Source organism: Vicugna pacos, chromosome 2 (assembly GCF_048564905.1).
Source record: "Vicugna pacos chromosome 2, VicPac4, whole genome shotgun sequence".
Lineage (NCBI taxonomy): Eukaryota > Metazoa > Chordata > Mammalia > Artiodactyla > Camelidae > Vicugna > Vicugna pacos.
The window spans coordinates 36,921,663-36,944,763 of NC_132988.1; the positions used below are offsets into that span (position 1 = coordinate 36,921,663).

Here is a 23,101-nt window from a genome sequence, read left to right on the forward strand (position 1 = left end):
AAAGACAAACAAATATCATATGACCTCTCTTACATGTAGAATCTAAAAAGTATAATAAAAATTTAAAAATAAAAACCAAGTTCATAGGTACAGAAAACAGATTGGTGGTTGCCAAAGTGTGGGGGTAGTATGGCTGGAGAAATGGGGGAAGGCTGTGGAAAAGAAGAAAGGAAGGAAGGAAGAAAAGGAGGGAGGGAGGGGGTAAGGAAGGATGGATGGAAGGAAGGACAGAATGTTTAGGTTTGCAGAAAATTAACTTTGTCTTAGTTTATAATAACTGCAAATAATGAGTCTGAAGAGATGTTTGCAGAGTAGGCTTAGCTTTTATGAGTTTATTTGTAAGATAAAAAGAAAAACTTTATGAATTCTTTACTGCTAAATATTACATTAACACAGCACTGTTGTTTTCTCTCTATTAAAATGACAAATTGGTGTAGGAATATTCAGTCTGCTCTCAGGAGAAGGTAGTTGTTTGTTATCTTCTGCATAATCTGCCCAGATAGATGAGATTCTTTTTCTTACCAAATAAGGCAGCATATAGATGGGTCTTGTTTTTTATCCATTCAGCCACTCAGTCTTTTGATTAGAGAATTTAGTCCATTTATATCTAAAATAATTATTGGTAGGTATGTACTTATTGCCATTTTTTTTTTCTGGCTGTTTTGTAGTTTCTCTTTCTTTTGTGTATCTATTCTAGGTTTTTGCTCTATAGCTACCATGAGGCTCAGATACAACAGTCTATATATATAACAATTTATTTTAAGTTGATAGCAAATTTGAACATATTCTACAAGTATGCATTTTTCACAACCCCCCATTTACATTTTTGATGTCACATTTGACATTTAAAAAAAAATTCTGTGTATCCTAGCTAAATTAACTAATTATCACAGTTATAATTATTTTCACTATTTTTGTCTTTTAATCTTTATATTTGCTTTCTAAGTGATTAATCCACTTCCTGTACTACATATCTACCTTTACTAGTGAAAATTTTTACTGTCATATGTTTTCTAGTTACTAATTAGTGCCCTTTCTTTTCAGCTTAAAGAAGATCCTTTAACATTTCTTGCAGGGTCAGTTTACTGTAGATTAATTCCCTTAGCTTTTGCTGAGCTAGAAAACTCTTGCTCTCTCCTTTAATTCTAAATGGTAACATGTAAAGTATTTTTAGTTGGAAGATTTTCCCTTTAACCATTTTGCATATATCATGCCACTCACTTCTAATCTGCAAGATTTCAACTGAGAAATCTGCTGTTAGTCTTATGGAGGTTCCCTTATACATAACAAGTTTTCTCTTGCTGCATTTAAGATTCTCTTTTTAACTTTTGGCATTTTAATTATATGTGACTTGGTGTGGGGTTTTTTTGATTTGTTTTGTCTTGTTTTGTTTTTGATCCCTCCTGTCTGGAATTCTCTGGGCTTCCTATATGTGGATATCTGTCTCCTTACCCAGGTTAGGGAAGTTTTCGGCTGTTATCGCTTCAAGTAAGTTTTCTGCCCTGCTCCTTGTCTCTTCTTATTGTGGAACCCCATATGAATATTATCTTCCTTGATGTTGTCCCATAGGGCCCTTAAGCAATTTTTACTTTCTTAAATTCTTTTTTTCTTTTTGTTGCTCTGTTTAAGTAAATTCCACTGCACTGTCTTCCAGATCACTACTTTTTTTTCCTTCTACTTTACCTAAGCCCACTGTTGAACCCCTCTAGTGTATTTTTCAGTTCAGTTATTGTATTCTTCAGTTTTGTGACTTCTGTTTGGTACTTATATTTTCTATCTCTTTGTTGAAGTTCTTGTTCATCCAATTTCCTCCTAAGTTCAGTGAGCATCTTTATGATTGTTACTTAGAATTATTTATCAGGTAAAGATATCTCCCTATTTCATTAAGTTTTTTTTCCCCTGGGGATTGATCTTGTTCTGTCATTTGGAACACATTCTTCTATACTTCTCATTTTGTCTGACTCTTTGTGTTTCTCTCTATGTGTTAGATAAAACCACTACCTCTCCCAGTCTTGAAGGTGTGGCTCCATGTAGGCAATGAGCCTTATTGTTTAACCTTGCCCACATTCTTGTTTGTCTCTCAAAGTGTCTCTCTGTTTCAGACCCATGGATCAGAAATGCAATCCCCCCAGCCACCAGAGCCTGGCACTCAAGGGGCATCCCTTGTGTATGCTGTGTTTGCCCAGTGGCTTTGGGGTCTGTGGGGGAAGCAGAATATCCACCTGCCACCTCCAGTGAAGCAACAGGAACATACACAGAAGGGTGGGGCACTTGCCTACCATCTCCAATAAGGTTGTGGCAGCAACACAGGGGATGGGGTGCTCACCCACCACCTCTGACAGGGCTGTGGCAGTGGTGTAGGTGGGGTGGGATGTTTGCCCACTGCCTTTGGCAGGCTGTGGCAGCAGCATAAAGCTATGGGTGCTAGCAAGTTAAAGTGAGAGTACAAAAATGGCACCAGCTAGTGCCTCCATCCCTAGAGAGAGTTCCAACAAGCTTTTGTTCTTCTAGTAGATGTTTTAAGATTAGCAAATGAATCTCCTCCACATATGGTCTAGGCTCTTTAAAAACTGCTGCTCTTAAACTGAATCCCAGGTAAGTGAATCTGCCTGTGAGTCCCTTAGGAGCAGAATCTCTAGTCCCTACAGCCCTATGGTTCCTCAGGATGTAAGCCTCGTTGGTTTTCAAAGCCAGATGTTTTGAAGGTTTGTCTCTGTGGTACAGGTGTGGAGGGCTGGGGTGCCTCATGTGGAGAACAATCTCTCACTCTTCCAGAAGAATTTTGCAATTGTGAGATTCCTCCTATTTGTGGATCTCCATGCCAGGGGTAGGATTTTTGGTGAGACTGCATCTCTTCTTCTAACCTATGTTGATGTGACTTTTTTATCCTTTGTTATGAAGTAGCTGTTCAGCTAGTTCTCAAGTTCTTTTCAGAGGGAGCTGTTTCATATGCAACTGTAGATTTGCTGTATCTGTGGGAGGAGATGAGTTCAAGATCTTCCTACACTACCATCTTGAACCCAATCAATTGCCTGAAATGTTTAAGATATTCTTGCTTATTTTTTTGAAAACTGGGAAATGACATAGTCTTAAATTCAGAACTTCACAGTGGAAAGATCCTTTATGTGGAAGTGTTGACACTTTATCATCGCATGAAGAGTCTCTTTTAAAATGGCAATGAATTTTAAAAATATATTTGAGGGAGATGAAACATACTGACCCTAAACAGATCACATACTTCTACTTTTAAAAATGACTACAACATTTAAATACAGATTTAAAGAATGAGAAGATGCTACTGATGGTATTCCATGTGAAGATCTAGGCAAAGTAAATCCTAAGCAGAAAGAATAGCAAATGCAAATCTCTAAAGTAGAAACAAGATTTTTTTTCTTTTTGATGGGGGGGGAAGCAAGAAATTTGATATGGATAAAGCAAAGAAACAAGAAGAGAAGGGAGTAGAAAGTAAATTTATTAAAGAAATAATGACTAGATCATGTAGGGAGGGCCCCATTTACCATGGTAAAAAATTAGAATTGTATTCTTATTTTATAAGATAAAACTTAAGCAGGAGAGTGACATGAGGCAATTTATTTTTCAATAAGATCACCCTGACTGTTATGTGGAGAACAGGGTACAAAAAGGCCAAGAGTAGAAGTGGGGAAATAGACAGTCCAGGTAAGAAATAATTATGAATTGAACCAGTGAAGTAGCTGAGTAGATGATGAGACGTAATCATACACAAGACATGTTGAATATCAAGTTACCAGGATTTTCTAATTAACTCAATGTGGGGTATGAGAAAGAGAGAAATAAGGAAAACTCAAGGTACTTTACTTGAGCAACCAGAAAAAAATGAAGATGATATTCAGAGGCTGTAAAAACTTGCGGTAAAAGTTTATATGAGAGGAGACAAAAGTAAAAGCTTTTGGGGGGGATTATTAATTTTATATAATTATGCAGTCAAATAGATATGTTGAGGCAGTTGAGTTTGGAGTTCAGAGACCAAAAAGAAAAACATCCAGTTGTGAGTCAAAAAATTCCTTTGATAACTATGTAAGTTTAAAAAGCTAAAGATCTAATCTGTTCTTAGAAATAATAATTAGTACATATATGTAAACTAAAAAATTGTGCAGTATACTGTATATATGTATTTACATGCAATAGAATGCATATGTGCAGTCGAACTGTAATAATTCTACAAAAAAAAAGAAAAAGAAAAATATACAATAAAACTTGTACACCTACCATCTAAAAAAAATTAGAACGACCTTGGAAGAAAGCATAGAGAAGAGCAGACAGTTGAGGACAGCATCCTGAAGCATTCCAAAAAGTGGAAACTGACAAGATGAAGAAGAAATTGAAACAGACCATCCATGGAAAAGGGGAGAAAACCCAGAAAATTCTGCTGCCCTGGGTGTGAAGTAAGAAAAGGAGTGGGCAAATGCATCAAGAGCTCCTGAGAAATCACGTTAGATGAGGACTGAGAACTGGGCTGGCTATATGGAAATCTTTGACAAGGTCAGATTCAGTGCAGAGATGAGTCAAAACTCACTGGAGGTGGATTAGAAGAGAATGGAATTGAAAAAGTGAGGACAGTGAGCATAGAAAACTGTTATGAGAAATATCATTATAAGGAGGCAACCCATTTCAGTGATAGCTGGGAGGGAATGTAGTGTTGAGAAGGACTTCTACTAAAATATGGGAGATATTTGTATGCTGGTGGAAATGATATAATAAAGAAAAACTGATGATGCAGAAGAGAAAATAGCTACAGGAGAAAAATTCTTGAATGGTGGAATGTGAGATGATAAGCTGCACAAATTTAAAGGCTGGCCTCTGTCCTCTGTGAAGACCAGAAGAAATAGTGGACTATGTATATTAGGTAAGTTGGTAATTTGGCAGTGGAAACATAAGGTGGTCTTCTTATGTTTTCTTCTATTTTATTTATGAAATAAATAAGAGTAAACAGATAAGAGTAAGAAAAGCGGATAGGATTTGGATGTTTGGGGAGAAGGATGATATTTGACAAAGAAAATGTTACTGGATTGCTGGGTTTCAGTGTTCCTTTGAGATTTGTTGTCACAAATTTAATGTCTTTGCCTTGTAATTATAAATTGTGTATCATGAATAGACAGTTGTGATTGTGTATTTGTCCCAGCCTCATCGAGCAAGTCTGTTCTAGGTGCGCAATTGGTAAGGTGGCAGTTTAAGAAAGGTTAAACCTGTGCCAGGTACTAGAGGAGGAAGATTGTCAAGGTATGAGAGAGAGAGAGAGAGAGATGAAGTATAATATTGGATCATCATTAGGGCAGGTGAGCAGGAAATGAGCTACCTTTTGTGGCACTTGAACTTTATGTCAGAATCTTTACAAGTTTAGGCAAAAGCTACGACAGAGAGGATCAAACCTAAATGCTCAGGCCAGGAGACCTAGTGCAGTCTTACAGGCCAGGAGCAGAAAGGTAGAAGAGGTGGGACAAAAGGAGGTCAGGGATGAAAGAGAGAACAAAGCAGGCAAATTTGGCAGGCTTGAAGAGGCAGTCAATTTTAGTCAATTAGCAATTAGCTAGATTTGGCTTTGGAAAAATAGTGGAATAAAATGACTCACTTTGGGATTTGTTATGCTAATGGAGACAGCTACCAAATAATACCCTTCAGCGAGGTGCCCCAGGGCATCTCTGAAAAACTCAAGTGGTCCATCCTAGCCCTAAAAGCCAAGCCATCAAGAGCTCAATCCCAATGAAGAAGAAGCTTGAGCTCAGATCTCTTAACCTGGCTCACAGGACAGCCTTAAACTTTTATGGTAGATCAAAGACCATGCCACAAGCTTAATGGGAGTTAAATTTCTAAAATATCAGGGGTGGCCACAGTGTGCCCCCAAAGCTGTTCCTTTAGCTATGTATTTGACCAGGTTGCTGACAATTCTGTTCTCTTCTGACACAAAATATGAGTGCCCCCAAAGAAGTTCATTTCCTACCATCCTTGAGGATCCATTATTATATTTTATCTTTTTCATAAACAGTTAATTGGCAGAATGAATGACTTTGTAAAAAATAATTTTCCTTTCCTTGGTAATGGGAAATTCTTTTCATGCTGTCCAAGCACTATAAATATCACTTATTAAGAGTTAATATATGCCTGACACTCTAAATTCCTTACCTGCATTATCTCATTTACTCATCTCAATATGCCTCTGAAGTAGGCATTATCATGACCCTATATTTTTACACATGAGGTAACTAAAGCCCAGAAAGTATAACTGACCTGTCCAGAGTCACATGACCTATAAGGATAGAAGCCAGTATTTAAACCCAGAACTTTTCCAAAATCTTTGCTCTTAAACTGATTCATATCCATAAGCAAAACATATGCAGTGGAAAGCAAGAGGGAGCGGATATAATCCATGTGAGATGGGAGAATAGTCTAGATTCCACCTTCTCACTCACATGTTCATACAAGTCCATTATACTTAAATTAAGAAAATCCCCCCTTACAGATTTGTAGGGGTCTTTTGGGTATTCTTTACCTACCAGGAAACTTTTCAACAACGGTGGGGATTATTTTTAAAAAATAAAAAGGAAGGGAAAAATGAGAAGTGTAAATGATAGAGAATATTTTCACCTCCATGTCCAGGCAAATGCATTTCTCTTACAGCTCTTTTGACTCTTGGTAGAAGATACAGACACTCAGCAAGTGAAACTAGTGCTCTTCCCAACACCTGCTCTCCATGTTTGAGGACTAGAAATAAGCAGGGGAGAAGACTCTATTCAGTCTTCTGCAACACATGCTCACTCAATTGGCACTGTTCCACAGCAAATTAATTACCTGACTACAGAAAGAGCAGCTTTACTGGACTTCAACTAGACAGTAATAACAACAACAAGACAGTAACAATAATAGCAAAAATAACCATATTAAACACTGGATTTGTTTGCCTACTGGATTGTTCAGAAATGTGAGGTCCACAGCCCTGATATATCTGTTGTCCAATGCCTGGTCATCTATAGTATACATAGATCAAAAACGCTTCCCTGAAAACTCATGAGAAATTTACATACAGTAAATTCACAGAACTCACAGTTTTTGACTGTGCACTTGGTCAGGGACTAATTGCCATATTAAAATCACCCTCTGACAGCTACTATTTTTTTTTAATGTGTGTTGATTTCTTACTTAATCAAAGTTATACAACTTATTTTCCTTGAATGAGGAATTCGAATCTTCATTATTTAACCTTGATGCAAATCTCACTTTTTTAAAATAAATTAGGACACATTAGCTTTGTGAAAATATTATTTCTAATTATCTAAGTACGCTCCTTTTTCTTCTTTCACCTCTAACAGAAACAACTCAATCTTTATGCAAAGATATTTGATGACACATGTAATACAGATTTTACAGCATACTATGTCATTTCACTGCATAACTCATTTTAGTGTTTTTATCTATCAAAATGCAGTATTCATATGCAGTTTCTCTAATAATTTTCTTGCTCCTTGTGAACAGCTATATATAAATGAAGTAACTGCCTTACAATATGTAATTAGGCTCACTTATTTATTTGTATTCGGGGATTTAGATAGTGATTTGTCTCCAAAGAGCAACTGAAGTAATTTTTAAAGATGGAAAACATAAAAATGTTAATGTGAAGACTAGAGGGAAGGTTTTAATTAAGGAGAGGGCTGATAAATTTTCCTGGTGATGACAACTCTGACATCATTAAATTTCTCTGTGAGGACATGAGAAAAAAGATAGGAGGGTGCTTTCAGAAAGTCATAGTTTTTATTACTCAAAGCAATGAGCTGTTAAGTACAAGCTTAATTATGACCTCCGTTTGTCATCTCGATACTTAATAATACACCAGATGCACTTCTCCTGCTCTGTCAGTTGCCTGCTCTGTCAGTTGACTGAGCTCTCCCTGCCAAGTGCGTGGCTGTCTTCCATCTCCAGAGGAGATAGATGGTTTACCCACATCCAGCCTCCAGGCAAGAGCCAACTCATTTCCTTCTCAAAATATCTTGTATGCTGGGACAAGTTCCACCAAAAATTAGACTGGAAATTTGTTTTGCTTACTTACTGTACCTTAGGTCAGAAGGAACAGAGGGAAAAAGGTCCCTTATCTCTCACTGTTCTCATGATAAATGATTGAGATTTGTCAGCTAACAAAGTACTTTTATTTTCAAAATAGTTTTAACAGAAAACAGTTGAGGCTTTCTAGAAGCTCAACTGGCTCCGGGAGCTAATGAAACAATTGAGTCCTGCGCAGATACAGCAAAGGAGCACAACTAATTCAAGGGCTGCTCTGCAACTAACAATTCTTTGAAACTCTTTCATTCATTTCTCAGAAGAGATGAGTTCAAGTTGAATAAAGAATTGTATGTTTTTAAAAAGACAAATAGGAAACAGGAGATTATAAAACAGAGTATTCTTATAAATTAAAATTATTATTTTTATTTCAAATTAGCTATCATTAATAAAGAATACAATTTTTCCATTTTCAAAGCATAAACATTAATATTAAATTCCAAATTTTCTTACCAATAGAATGATCCTTCAGCTATTTCAAGTGCTCACCATTGCTTTATTTTTGTTTTTTATAGAAAACTTAGACCACACTTTAGGTATAAAACAAGACCCTTACAATGTTTTTGTTTTGTTTTGGTTTGATAAAGTATTATTTTCATGCATAATTCCAAAACTTAAGAGTTATTCTTCAGTATTATACTGATAAATATGGCCTAGGCAACAACACAATTATTTTTGCCTTCCAGAGTAAAAGACCTTTGTTCTTCAGCAGTTACACATATACACACACACACACAACTTGAAAACTGAGCTTCTGTCAGGCCCCTTTGCCATATGTCCATTAAGAAATCAGTAATTTGATCGGCTTTGTCATATAGACTGACCATCTGTAATCCTGGTAACAGTATTTAAGCTCTGAGATCCCAGTAGGAAATCTGTTCAAATATGCGACATCCAGTGCTTTATGTTTTCAACTATTTTCAAATTAAATAAAAGGGAAACCTTGGTTATATTGGGAGAAATTTTATTTTCAAACAGAGAATTATCCAAATAAGCACTTCAGAAGATTATATCCAGTTGCATATAATTAGACACTGTGCATTTCTGGAAAAATATGATTGGTTGGAGATATCACTCAATAAACAGGGTTTGTGAAAAGTTATGTTCAACAAAGACAGACACTGACTTTGGTATACTCACAGAATCAATGTCTTTTTGAATATAATACTAGAGAATTTTAGTTCTTTAGAATTAACAAAAGTTAACACAGTTACTTTCAGTAAATTTAATCACCAGAACTGAAATAAGGCGTTTATCCAACATTTTTAGATGGAGCATGTATAATGTATAGCTAGCATAAGTAGAATGGGCTAGGGAAAAAAAATCAGACGATAGCTTCATGAAGAGTTCCATGGCAAAAGTCATTTCTACAAACGACAGAGAGAACTGTTAGTTTCCTCTCATAAATGTACAATGAAAATATTTATTTGGTTTAAGTTGTAAAAGACACACTCACACAAAGGCTACCCATTAAATACTTAATTAATTTTACAGTATATTTTACAAGGGTACATTTTTATGTCCTTAGTGGTCCTCAATCTTATACAACTTAATATTGAAGAATGGGTTTGTTCTCCATTTGTAAAAAAAGTCAGATAGCTTTAATAATCCAAATACGTCCCTTATACTATTAGGTATTACAGAAACACTGCCACATCTGTGGCTGCAACAATCCTGCTCCCTAACTGAGGCACTTGGATGCAGTAGAAAGTGCAGAGTGGAGCAGAGAGCAACACCTGCTCTTCAGGATCAGTGATCACTAACCCTGGAACCCCTTCCTAGCAATTCTCTTCACTCTGGATCTTTCCCTCTTACTTCTCTATTCCTCCCTACTTTAGCCAAGTTTCCTGACCATTGCTCTTTGTTTCCTTAAAATTTTCACATCTTCTAGCTCTCTCCTCTCATTTAAATTTCCTATAGGACACTCTTGACCATTTGCTCAATTGTCACTTAATACCTCAAGATGACAGTCTGTGTCTTGTCTCTCCTACAGAGTTCAAAGCCAAGGGTATACGCCATGCTTTATGGCTCAGTATGATTTCATGTAACCATACAAAATATTTCGATAATTAAATACTAAGTAAATTTATGTTAAGTTGATCCTAGGACCATCCAATTTTAGCATTAAATTCACTGCAGTAGATCAGAAATAATCAGATTTACATTTGCAGGACACTCTTGTTTATTAGAATTGGCTGTCTGAAAAGCTGTTTGGAAAAAGATTGAGTAGCAATATCTGCCATGTTTGTGAGAGATGGGGATAGTGACACACATGTAAATGTTTGCCGCCCAAGATTGTATGAACTTGGCATGAATTAAATGCAAAAAGTTATAGCTTTTCATCTAATTGTTTTTAAAAAAACTTTGCAGAAGTTGCCGTTGCATGGACTTTTATAAGACAATATGTGTCCCTAGTTATGCACTGCTTCTGCTGAAATGAATATTTATTTCAAATGAGTGTTTATTTATTTCCTTTAGACCTGTGGGCCAGACTCTGCTCAAGAGTCTGGGAAATGGGCTAGGTACAGCCCAAAATGAATGCTTGCTTTGGAGGGTGCAGGTCTTTAGGCCTGCATAACACTATGTTTTATAATTACCCCCACTCCTACTCTAATGATGGGCCATGTGAAAAGATATTCAGCCTCCACAAGCGACTGACTCTCCACTGTTTCAGATTTTAGTAGTAACAGCCATAACAATAATAATTTCCTGGTTCAGAAAACTGATTATTTGCTTTAAGTTTTATTTTATCATATTTAATAGCAATTGTTGAAGTTTTCTATGATTTATAAAACTGGAGACCAAATAGAGTTGCTTGTATATAAATTCTGAAAGCAAAATAAATAGTACTTTGCTCTTCCCAGAACGTTCTAATCCCACGTACGCTGAAGGATCCCGAGTATCATTGAACGTGACGCTTGGACTCTCATCTCTCATCTCACATCCTCCAAGTGTACCGACAGTCAGAGCCAATCTTGATAAAAGTTTCTTACTAGTGTGTTCTCATCAGAAAACACCATATTCTACACTAAACAACTAAGAAGTCAGCCAAGCTACCATTTGCCTTTCATCACTGTCTTCAATCTTAGAAGTTTAGATTTCAAGAGACCAAACAGTACTCCACTTGGAATTATAAAGCATTATGTAACCCATTCCATTACCTTACAAAGTAAAAGCTAATGTGACAGTTGCAAACCTATGCCAGATAACCCACAGGTGCTTCAATTTCACTCGATTTACTTTCAGGATTTCTCAGCTGCTATTTCTCAAGAGTTGCCAGGAACACTCTTCTTACTAAGTCTACAGAGCTCTTAATATATGGGGTAATTTTCTTCCTACATGGAGAGGAAAAAACTAGATAATGAAAATCGGGCTCTTTATCGATGGAAGCAGTGATAGAAACGAAACTAAACATAAAAAAATTTCACACTTGGAGAAATAATTGTAAGTGATAGGAAAAACAAACATATAAAAAGCACAAACAATAATTAAGTACAGAAATTAAAAATACTAACAGCATATATGAACAAATGGGTTAGCCCATACTGTGAAATGGTAAATAGACTAAATAAAATGGTATGTTCCATTTTCTCTTATACACACTTGTCAAAGTTAATATTGTATAAAAATGTTTGGCTATTTTACATGTTTCCCTTTGTAAAAGAGACCTCTGCATACTTTTTCGTGTCCTTTTTTCCCCTTTTGTTAATAGGCAGGAAGTTTCATATATAGATTTTGCTTATTCTTCCTCTGTCAATAGTTTCAAGTCAGTGTGACAACAGAATGATCTGATCTTTTAAAAAAGTCTGCTACTTTCAGAAAGAACTTTTAAATAAAATTTTTATTTCATTTCTTTTTGAGGGAGTTAGCAGAAGAACTTTAGAAAGATTACATATATACTTTATTTGATGTACTGATGTGGTTTTATTTCTCTTCTGTTACATGCCGGAAGGAGCCATTTGAACCCTCAGATGAGGTGATCCTGTGGATGGTACAATGACAAATGCATTTTTAAATGAACATCTCATTAGTGCTTAGGTCTGCGGGTGAGGGAGTAAATTGAAGGCAGAGAACTGCATTCCATTTTCAATGTATGGATTAAGAAGTAATTGTACACCATAGCCTCCGGAGTCTTTCCAGTTTCATGGCCATGTCATTAAAAATGTGCAAGGTATTGTTTCTCTTCTTAGCTTAAATCTAAAAGATGCATGTACTTACACATTTTTTTTGTCATCACCTTTATACTGATGTCAAACCTCTCACTAAACAGCTTAAATGAGGTTAATTTTTACCCGGAACTTGAGAATGTTGGTACTTTGTAGCCATTTAATTTTGTAGAAAATTAGATTATTTAACATTATCTCTGGTGAAGTAGGGGAGGGAACAGGAGATGTGAAAAATAATCTTGTCCAAAATGGATTCAACCTCAGCTCACATCTTGGAACAGACCAAAGCACCCTGGAAACTTGCCAAGTTCTACTTGCATTGAAGGGACCTAGAACGTCTCTGTTGACCTGTCAGGTATGTTTGATTTGAATTCAAATACATTTTTCAAGTGAATATTTGCAAATGTGAATGATTCCATAAGATGTAGAGTTGCACTAGATACGGAAGAAGTTTTAAAGCAAGGGATGCAGTACACTTTGATATAACCATTGGAATATTTGTAAATTGGGTTTCAGCCTTTCCAGATGTAACAGCATCTATCTCAATAGTTATGGTTTTGACTATTACCGAGAAGACTGAGCAAATATTGTAATACACATGTTAGAAAGATCATTACTATCCTATAAACAATGCAATTTGTTTTAGACATGTTTTGCACATGTCTGTCCCCATTTTTATTCTACTATTTTAACCCTGAGGCTGCTTTGACATTTTGTTTATAAACATAAATAATTAAAATAAGAATTTTGTCTACATTGGAATTTTGTTTGAAAAATTCATCGGGTATCAATTACTTTCTATAAACATTTACAGTAAGTTTTTCTCTGATTATTCAGTCTGTTTTTCATATCTACTTTTACCCTTTATAGCTTTTGCCTTTTTGAGTGTTCTTTTGCTGCCATGATATCAAATCCAAATTTCTTCATTCAAATTTACTTTGTTGTGTGTAGTTTTATTGTCAATTTAAATTTGTGTTGTTTATTTTGACTATACGTATCTACCATGAATCCTCTCATATAATTGAGGATTTCTATATCTGTCCAGGACAAACCTACTATAATACTATTTAATATAACCTACAAATTCTAATATAAACTTTTAAGAAACTTTTTTTCATATGATATAAGATATTTTTATGTCTTAGATTGACTCTTTTAGAGTCAATGAAAGAGTAATTTAATTTTCCAAATGCTTATGTTCTCTTTGAATATAACGTACAAACTTATTCCTGCTGAGCAAATGAAGATCAAAAACACCAGTGCAAAGTGCATTCAAGATCAAATCACCAGGTATAAACTGGCATGTGTCCTTATCCCCATTCTCTACGGCTTCTGCTAAGCAGCTAGGAGAGGTTTTGTTCCCTCTCTCATTGTGTCCCTTATACCCCGCTCAAGTTCACATCAGCCAACTAAAATATTTATCAAATACTTAAGGAATCACCTTTTTGCAACTTACTCTGACTATCTTCCTTCTAGTCAATCATCCAAAAGAAATTACTCTGTCCCAGACCATGCCAGACACAGAATAGGAGCTAAATAAATATCTACAAGTTAATTAATAGGCAGATTCTATTCTTGAGATGTAAAGGATTACAGAAACCAGTAGTTTTCTAAAGCAAGGTGCATTGTGTATATTTATAATATTAGACATCAGTCTGGAAATACCATGTCATCTCAACATTCTGCAAGTCTTTAAATAAGCATTCTGGGTTTCTTAATGCTGATTTCCATACCTCCAGTCTATTGATGCATTTGTGAAAAAAACCACTGACAAAGATAATCTACATTTTATTTGTGTATTACTTTAAGTAAACTTAAAGGAGTCATTCAAGAGGAGTAGAGAGCTCAATCAATATATTAGAAGCAGTTGGAGGACACCTAGTTGATACCAACAGCCTCCTTTTATAAGGGAATTCTTCCTTCATATCAAGGAAAAAATACAGAGAGAAGGGAGGGATGACAGAAAAGTCCTCAAACCTGTTGTCTGGAAGATTGTAGAAACTGTTTAGGCCAGGATAATTTAAAAGCAAGTTAGACTATTTGCAAAGAGTAGCAAAGAGCTCCTAATGACACAAATCCCTAGAGGATTAATGTCCCTGAGTGAGTTTTGGACATAAATAAATAAGACAAGCCCTGAGAAAATAATTTGAGATGTGGAAGAATGATAAACAAGTTAAAAATTATGGGAGAGAGAGAAAGATGAGGAGGAGGAGGAGGAGGACAAGGAGTTGAGAAAAATATAAATTACACGTATGTTAGAGAGATTTTTGTTGTTATTTGCCACTTTCTTTTTAAACTAGAACATTTCACAGGTGATACGTTTATAGGAAAGTTGTTAGATATATATTATTTTGATAAACCACTTCCAACAGTTTTACTGTAATAGTCCCTCCGCATTTTTCATAAAAGACTTAAGATGTACTGGGGACAATTTTTTAAAGCCAGTGTGGGCTTTAAGTTCTGGTCATGATAGAACACAGCCATAAACAACTACAGAACTGGAAACACTATGTAAAACAATTGTTTCCAAGCATCGGACAACAGAAAGCACTGAATGTAATCCTTCAGAGAAGAGAAATGCATGAAGTAAGCTACACATTCACTCTGATTTTCTCCCGGAGAGTCCCCTTTCCAAAATGAAGTGGAGGCAAATTGAGTTCAAAAGAAAGCAGTAATCATGCTGATTGGAGGAAACTAAAATCAGTGTTCAGGGCTGCTGGAGTAACTGGAATTTGCTGGAAAGGTACCAGAGAGGAAGATAATGTTCAAAGAAGGAAAAACAGAAATCTTCACAGGATTCCACTAAGTTTGAGCCAAATACTACTTTATACTATGTACAGGGCAAAATTTTACAAGGACTCAAGCAGAATAGTTACTGGGTGACTGTGAGTTGAATAATGATTCTGAAGATAATATAGTGCTAGGAAAACCTGGTGTTCCAACCATTCACAGTAACGAGAACTTGCCGAACATTCTGGGTGTTCAGTTGAGAGCCTAAAAAGGAGAGACTTCAGGAGGGTTACACTAAGGGCACAGTAAGCATAACCAAATAAAGTCTTAAACCAAGCCTCAATAGGATCAAGCTGATCCTCTAGTGAATTAACTGCCCATCACTACAAAACTCAATAATCTTTATAGGAAAACAAAACCTAGATTCTCAGTAACATAGCATCTATAATTCCCTTCAGACTATCAAAAATGAATGTGAAGACACAAGAAAATATAACATGTAATCATGAAAAACAATAGACAAAAGAAACAATCTCAGAGATGACACAGATGTTGGAATTGGAAAGTAAGGTCCTTAAAACAGCCATTGTAAATAGATGAAGGGATAAAATGTACATTTCAAGATGCTAAACAGTCAGTTATCAAGAAGTCATAATCCTCTTCCAATACACCTAATAATAGGGTTTCAAACTACATACAGAAAAAACTGAAAAAATTAAAAGAAGCACAGACAAAGCCACAATTATAGTCAGATATTTTCACACTCCCTTCTCAGTAACTGACAGAATAAGAAAACTGAAAAATCAGGAAGAATAGAGAAGACTTGAAGAATATTATCAACCAATTTAATCCAACTGATTATATTTATGGAATACTATACCCAGCACCTAGAGAATTCTTTTGAAGTGCACATGTAATATTCAAGACAGATCATGTACTTAGCAAAAAAAAAAAAAAGTCCCCCCAAAGTGTAATAGAATTAAAATCATGCAAAGTATGCTCTCCAACCATAATAAAATTAAATTTAAAATAAATGAACACAAGGCAATTGTGAAAATATCAAACTATTTCAAAATAAGCAATGCATTTCTAAATAATCCATAATTCCAAAAAGAAAACACAGCATAATCAGAAAACGTTTTTAACTAAATGATAATGAAAGCACAACATGTCCAAATTTGGGTGATACTGCTAAAGTGGTGCTTAAAACGAAATTTATAGCTCTATATTAGAAGAGAAGTGGATCTAAGCTTAAAATTTAACTATAAAAAGAACACTAAATGCAAATAAATGAAAGGGAGAACACAATAAATATAAAAGCAGGAGTCAATAAAACAGAATATAAACAAACACAATAATGAAGGTCAAAAGTTGATTCTTTGAATAGACTAATAAAATTGATAAACACATAACTAGACTGATCAAGAATAAAAAAGGGCAAAAATACTCGTATCAAGAATGAAAGCTATAGCACAGGGAACTATATTCAATATCTTATAATAACCTTTAATGAAAAAGAATATGAAAACGAATATATGTATGTATATGCATGACTTGGACATTAGGCTGTACACCAGAAATTGACACATTGTAACTGACTATACTCCAATACAAGAAAAAAAAAAAAAGGACTCAAAGTAACCTATGCAGTAACTCCTCCCGCAAAGGAATGAAAGAAGGCATCACTAGGGAAACTGCAGATATTAAATATCAAAAAGGTAATATTAAAATTTTTTATGCTGAAAAACTGAACAACTCAGGTGAAATGCAAAAAACCAATTTGGGGTGAGGGGCACACACTGCCAAAACAGATACAAGAAGTTAGAAATCTGAGTATCACAGTATCTCTTTGAATTTGTAATTAGAAGCTTTCCTTCAAAGAAAATTCCAGGCCAATGTGGAGTCTCTGATGAATTCTATTAGCATGTAAGGAAGAAATAATACTAATTCTACACAATTTTTTTCCAGAAAATAGAGGAAGGTGGAGAAGAAATGCTTTCCAATTCATTTTATGAGGTTAGGATAAGCGTGATACCATAACTAGACAAGGACATTACAGATCAATATCTATCATGAACATAGACACAAAAAATCCCTACCAAAATATTAGTAATTTAAATCTAGCAATGTATAAAAAAAGACTATATATCATTACCAAGTGAAATTTTTCACAGGAAGGTGAGGCTGGTTCAACATCAGAAAATCAATTAATACAGTTAACCACAAAAACATGGAAAAGGAAAATTATATGATCATCTCAATAGGTTCAGAAAAAATTTGAAAAAAATCAATCTCTTCATGATAAAAAAATTTTAACACATTAGGAATAGACTCTGATAACAAGTATTTGTAGAAAACCTACAGCTAAAATTATATTTGATGGTAAAAGACTGAATGCTTTCTTAAGGATGTCTACTCTCTCACCACTTCTTTTCAACATTTTTTTCGAGTTCCTAGCCAATGAAACAGTGTGAAAAATAAAGTATAAATACTGGAAACAAAAAAACTAAAACTCTCCATTATTTACAGATAATTGTTTAAACAGAAAATACCAAAGAATCTACAACACAACTCCTAGAACTATTAAGTAAATGTAGCAGGGTTACAGGATACTAATACATGTCAAATACAAAAACAAATTGTTTTTCTAGATTTCAGCAATGAGCACTTAGAAAACAAAAGTTAAAACCATCAACTACAATAGCATAAAAAATAAGATACTTGGAGATAAATAAAATAAGTGCAAGAGCTCCTCACTAGAAACTACAAATCATTGCTGAGAAAAAAATTTAAAGAACACTTGACCTAAAAGAGAAACACACATCTATGAATTAGAAAACTTAGTATTGTTAAAGTGTTATTTTTTCCCAAATTGATCTGTAGATTGAATGCAACCCCAATCACAATACCAGTAGGCTTTTTCAAGTTGTTTTGCTTTTAGAAACCAGAAAATTGATTCCATATGAAAATGCAATGATGTATATGAAAATACAAAATATCTAGAAAAACTAATTTTGAAAAAGGAGAAATAGACTGGAGAATTTACACTACTTGATTTCAAGAAATACTGTAAATTCATAGTAATCAAGCTAGTGTAGTACTGGCATAAGGACAGACAAGTTGATCAAAGAAAAACCATAGAATCGCATAAATAAACCCAAACTTATTTAAAATCATAAACCTAAAGGCAAAAGTTAAAATGTTAACACATCTAGGAAAAAATTTATAATTTTTTGCCAACTTAAGTAAGGCAAACACTTCTTAGGACACAGAAAGCACTAACCATTAAAAAATGACAAACTAGATTTTATTCAAATTAAAAACTTATGCTCATCAGAGACACTATTAAGAATAAGCAAGGGATAGACCAGGAGAAAATCTTTGCAAAATATAGGACTTTTTTCCAAAATATATAAAGTCTAAATCACTTATAATGAGACAACCTACGCTAAAAAAAGTTGGCAAAAGATCAAACAGATATTTCACAAAGGAAAATATACAAATAACCAGTAAGACATGAAAAGTGCTTAACATCATTCATCATCAGGGAAATTAAAATTAAAACCAAAATGCAATACTACTACACACTAGGATGACTCAAAAACAATGACAATACCAAGTGCTGGTGAGAACAACCAGAGCTCTCACATGTCACTAGCGGGAGGGTAAAATGTACAAGCTTTGGAAAACAGCTGTGAGGTTCCCATAAAATTAATAAAGCTCCTACCTATGCCCCATCAATTCCCTAGGTATATACCTGAGATTAAAGTAAATATATGTCCACAAATATCTGTACAAGAATGTTCACAGCAAATTTATTCATAAGTTGATAAAAAGTTAATAGTTATAATTCACATTATTTATTCAAAAAAACCCTAAATGGAAACAATCCAAATGTATGCCAAAAGGAAAATGAGTAAACAAGTTGTGGTATATTCAGACAACGGAATATTATTAAGTGACATGAAGGAATGAACTACTCCTGTATGCAACAACATGGGTCAATCTCCAAAATACACTGAGCAAAATATGCAGACACAAAATTATGCTTACTGTATATTTTCACTTACATGATGATCCAGACAGGCAGAACTACTACTTTATGGGTTTAGATTTCAGAACAGTAGTTTCCTGTGGGAAAGGGAGTTGACTGGAAAAGGGCAAGAAGGAACATTCTGGGATGAAGGAAAAAATTCCATTATCTTGAAATGCAATGTGGGTTAGATTTATGTGACTTTGCCAAAACTCTTCAAATTATACACTTAGGATATATGCATTTCACTATATATAAATTTCACATTAATACAAGTTTTAAAAAAGGAAATTATATCTACATGTGGTTTGTTCTAAGGCCAGAATTCTTTCTGAAAAACTAACACTGTCACTGCACGCTGAGACAAGGTGCTTTGTTTGCTTCTGTCAAGCTTTTACACTGGTACCTGATCTTGACCATATTTCATACATTCAATTAACATATTTTTTAAACATTGCTAATTGTTTCTGTAAGTGATCAAACTTTTGTCACATTTATCTGCCAACCTGATAAACAATGAACCATTCTTGTCAAGGGTCTGGTCAGTAGCAAGGGGTGTTTTTTAGTGAGGATTAGTCCTTTCCTGAGGCATTAACTCCTCAGCTCAGTAATATCCTGCAGCTCAGTAATACTCTCTGCCATTAAAACACAATTTCCCATGTCCTTGAGCTTGGATAGCTCTTTTCACCTCTGTATTTTGGTTTGCACTTTGCCCACAATCTGAAACAATTTCTCCTTTTCTACATTTCTCATTCATTCAACAAATATTTATTGCACAGCTACCATGTGTCAGGTTACCACCTGTGTGCAGGGTGGTAAGCAGCCAATGCTAAAAACAAACAAAATTTTTAAATGAGATTTCATCCCTCTTTGAGTTTATAGTCTGGAGTATCTGGGTTCAGACTGTAATCAAATAATCACACATGAATGTGTACAATTAGAACTGTGAAACAGCACAATATACGCATTGGGAATAAACGTTAAGTGGTATCTGAGAGCATTTAACAAGCGGATCTCATTTATAACATAACAAGCAGATTTTGTCTGATGAGATAAATTCTGAACTGTAATCAAGAGATTTTTGTAAGAGCAGACTAGGAAATACAGACGAAATGGTGGGTGGATGAGTTTCAGGCAGAGGGAGTGGCATGTCCAAAGTTGTTACAGCAGGAGAGAGATGGTATTACAGAGGAGCCAAAAGAAGGCCAGAGTACTGGAGAGCAGAGGGCACAGGACCAGATATGCTGGAGAAGCAGGCATGCTGAATACTTTAGCCTTTGTTTCTCAACAGTAGGAAGCCACCAAACGGGTTTAGGCATATGTGTTGGTGTAAAGAAAGAATTTTTAAACAGAATTGGGTTTTGAAAATATCGCCACAATTCTTCAAAGTTGTTTTACGTAATACCTCCTCCATTAAGCCTTTCTTCTGAAGCGGTGGTAATTTCTATTTCCTCTGAACATGACAGCCATTTTCTGTATCCCTGGCAGAACTCTTATTTACAGTTGTCTTGTACTATTGCTCGCTTGTTTAATCATCTCTACACTATAAAATGTTTGAACGTCTGTAAATTCTTATTTCACCTTAATACTCTGCCATCCTAACAGTGTACTAGGGGTCCAATGTATTTGCTGTCAAATCTATGCAAAACAATAGGGGAAAAGGTACTGATTTATTCTCCTCTAATGACTGAACATAGGATGAGCCCAAGCATGCCCATACTTGGGGCAGTAAGTGTTGCAGTGCGAGTGGAACATATGGCGATGAGGTCAACTGTCTCTTGGGAGAGATCTGTTGGCTTCCCAATAGGCCACACAGTCAGGAGGACCTTGGGATCATCATCTCATTCCAGTTCAGCTTTGGATGTCTGAGATTCTGATTTCTGGTACATCCAGGGGGAAATCAGACTCTGGAGAGATGACTTAACAGTAACCAAATCCAGAAGCAACTGATACATTTTAAAAAGGATGCCACTGATTTTACAGAGAACAATTATGACTTGCGTTCACTAATTAGTAAATTATAGGAGAATATACCTATAGGCAAAAAAAATGCAGGAAGCCAAATCATATGCAACATCACTTGAAAAAGCAAAGAATCAGAGCAAAGTAAATTAATTGTCTCCTCTGGATGGCCAGAGTTACCAAGCTATCCCACTAGGTATGTAGCAAGGGCCATATCATCAAATCTGTTGGCCAAGGCAAGCTTTTCCTGGTTAATGCTAGGGACACACTTGGAAAAATTACTTATGAACTTTCCTTTCCTAAAAGGGGCATAATATTCTCTTGTATAATAGTGTTTTCTTCAACATGTTAAAGTTTTCAAAAAGGTTATGGGTAAGCCTAACTGGGGAATATGTGAGTAAACCACTTAAAATAATGCCAAATAAATAATTATCTGATTCATTTAAAGTGACCTGAATATTTTTTCTGATCCAGTATGAACTGATTTAATAAGCTGGTTCTGAGAGGCAATCTTATTTCTTCACTTCCATGTTCTTGGACATAAGTAAGTTTCCTCACTATTCCTCATTAGGAGCAAGCTATACTTACTTTTTTTTTTCAACTTTTTTTTATTGAGTTACAGTCATTTTACACTGTTGTGTCAAATTCCAGTGTACAGCACACTTTTTCAGTTATACATGAACATACATATATTCATTGTCACATTTTTTTCGCTGTGAGCTATCAAGCTATGCTTATTTTGAATAAGTACGGCAGCATTACAGCAGTTGCCCAAGAAATACTTCCTAAATAGTGCACTAAAGTGTTCCAATAACTCAGCAGAGTTAATTAAGAGTCCTAGAGTGCCCAAATTACTTCCCTCCAAATTAACTCAATCTTTATTAGAAAGCCTCTCAGTGGGAACATAAGGTGTGAGAGCCACAGTTTCAACCTTCAGCATTACAGAGGTTAAATTCACACACTTTATGAAGTATCTGGCACTGGTAGGAGTGTCAGCACATCCCTAGGTCAATTAGAACAAACTTTTTATTCTGCTGTTTACTTGTCTGAGAATCTAGCAATTACACAGAGCTACATGTTAACATATCCACTACGTGGTTAACATATTCCACTATGAATATGGATTTGTCAAATTTGTCTTTATGTATTTCGTGGCTATTATGTACATTATAAGTTTAGGATTGTTGGATGTTTCTATCATAATATTGTTATCCTTTTATCTTCAGTAACAATTTTTGCCTGAAAGCCTACCAAGTCTGATTCTAATACACACGCATGTTTTTATTTTTCCTATGAATGGCACATAGCTGTATTTTTAATCTAATCATATAATTTCATTCTCAAAGTATGATTTTCAAATTGTCATCTGAACCCTTGAGGGTCCTCAAGAACTTTTGATAGTGGTGGGTATTTGGGCTGCTATAGCAAAAATATCATAGACTGGATAACTTAAACAAAAAACGTTTATTTCTAGCAGTTGTAGAGGCTGGGAAGTCTAAGATAAAGGTGCTAACAGACCTGGTGTCTGGTGAGAGTCCACTTCCTTGTTTATAGCCAGGTATTTTCTTGCTGTGTCCTCACATGGTATGGAGCTTTCTAGGGTCTCCTTTTAAGAGCACTACTCCAATTCACAAGGCTCTATGCTCATGATCTAATCACCTCCCAAAGGTACAAACTCCTAATACCATCACATTGGGTTGGGGTTTCAACATATAAATTTGGGGGAGAAATGAACATTCAGTCCCTAACAGTGGGGTAGGTGAAATCAAAATTCTTTAAAATTATTTTTCCCAACTTAATTATTGAGACATGATTGACATACATCGGGTAAGTTTAAGGTGTACAATGTTATGATTAGATACACATATATGTTGCAAAACGTTTATCACAATAAGGTTAGTTAATACATCCTTCACCTCACATAATTATTTTTTTATTACTGTAGTGATGGTGGTAAGAACATTTAAAATCTGCTCTCTTAGCAACTTTCACCTATATAATACAGTATTGTCAACCATAGTCACCATGCTGTACATTAAAATCCCAGAAAGCATTCACCTTATAACAGGAAGTTCATATCCTTTAACCAGCATTTTCTCATTTTCCCCAACTCCCAGCCCTTGGT

The 23,101-nt window shown here is 35.1% G+C and overlaps 1 long non-coding RNA gene across 3 annotated transcripts in view; it reads right to left on the reverse strand.

Moving 5' to 3' along the window:
* LOC140700090 (uncharacterized) overlaps window positions 1–23,101 on the reverse strand; it is a 155,422-nt gene that overhangs the window by 20,446 nt on the left and 111,875 nt on the right. The window contains exon 3 of one of the 3 annotated variants that reach the window (XR_012078304.1): window positions 9,364–9,452. The exons of the other annotated variants lie outside the window; for them this stretch is intronic. This is a non-coding gene — a long non-coding RNA (uncharacterized lncRNA). Of the gene's footprint in view, window positions 1–9,363; window positions 9,453–23,101 lie in introns of those variants that run through there. 3 annotated transcript variants of the gene reach the window in all.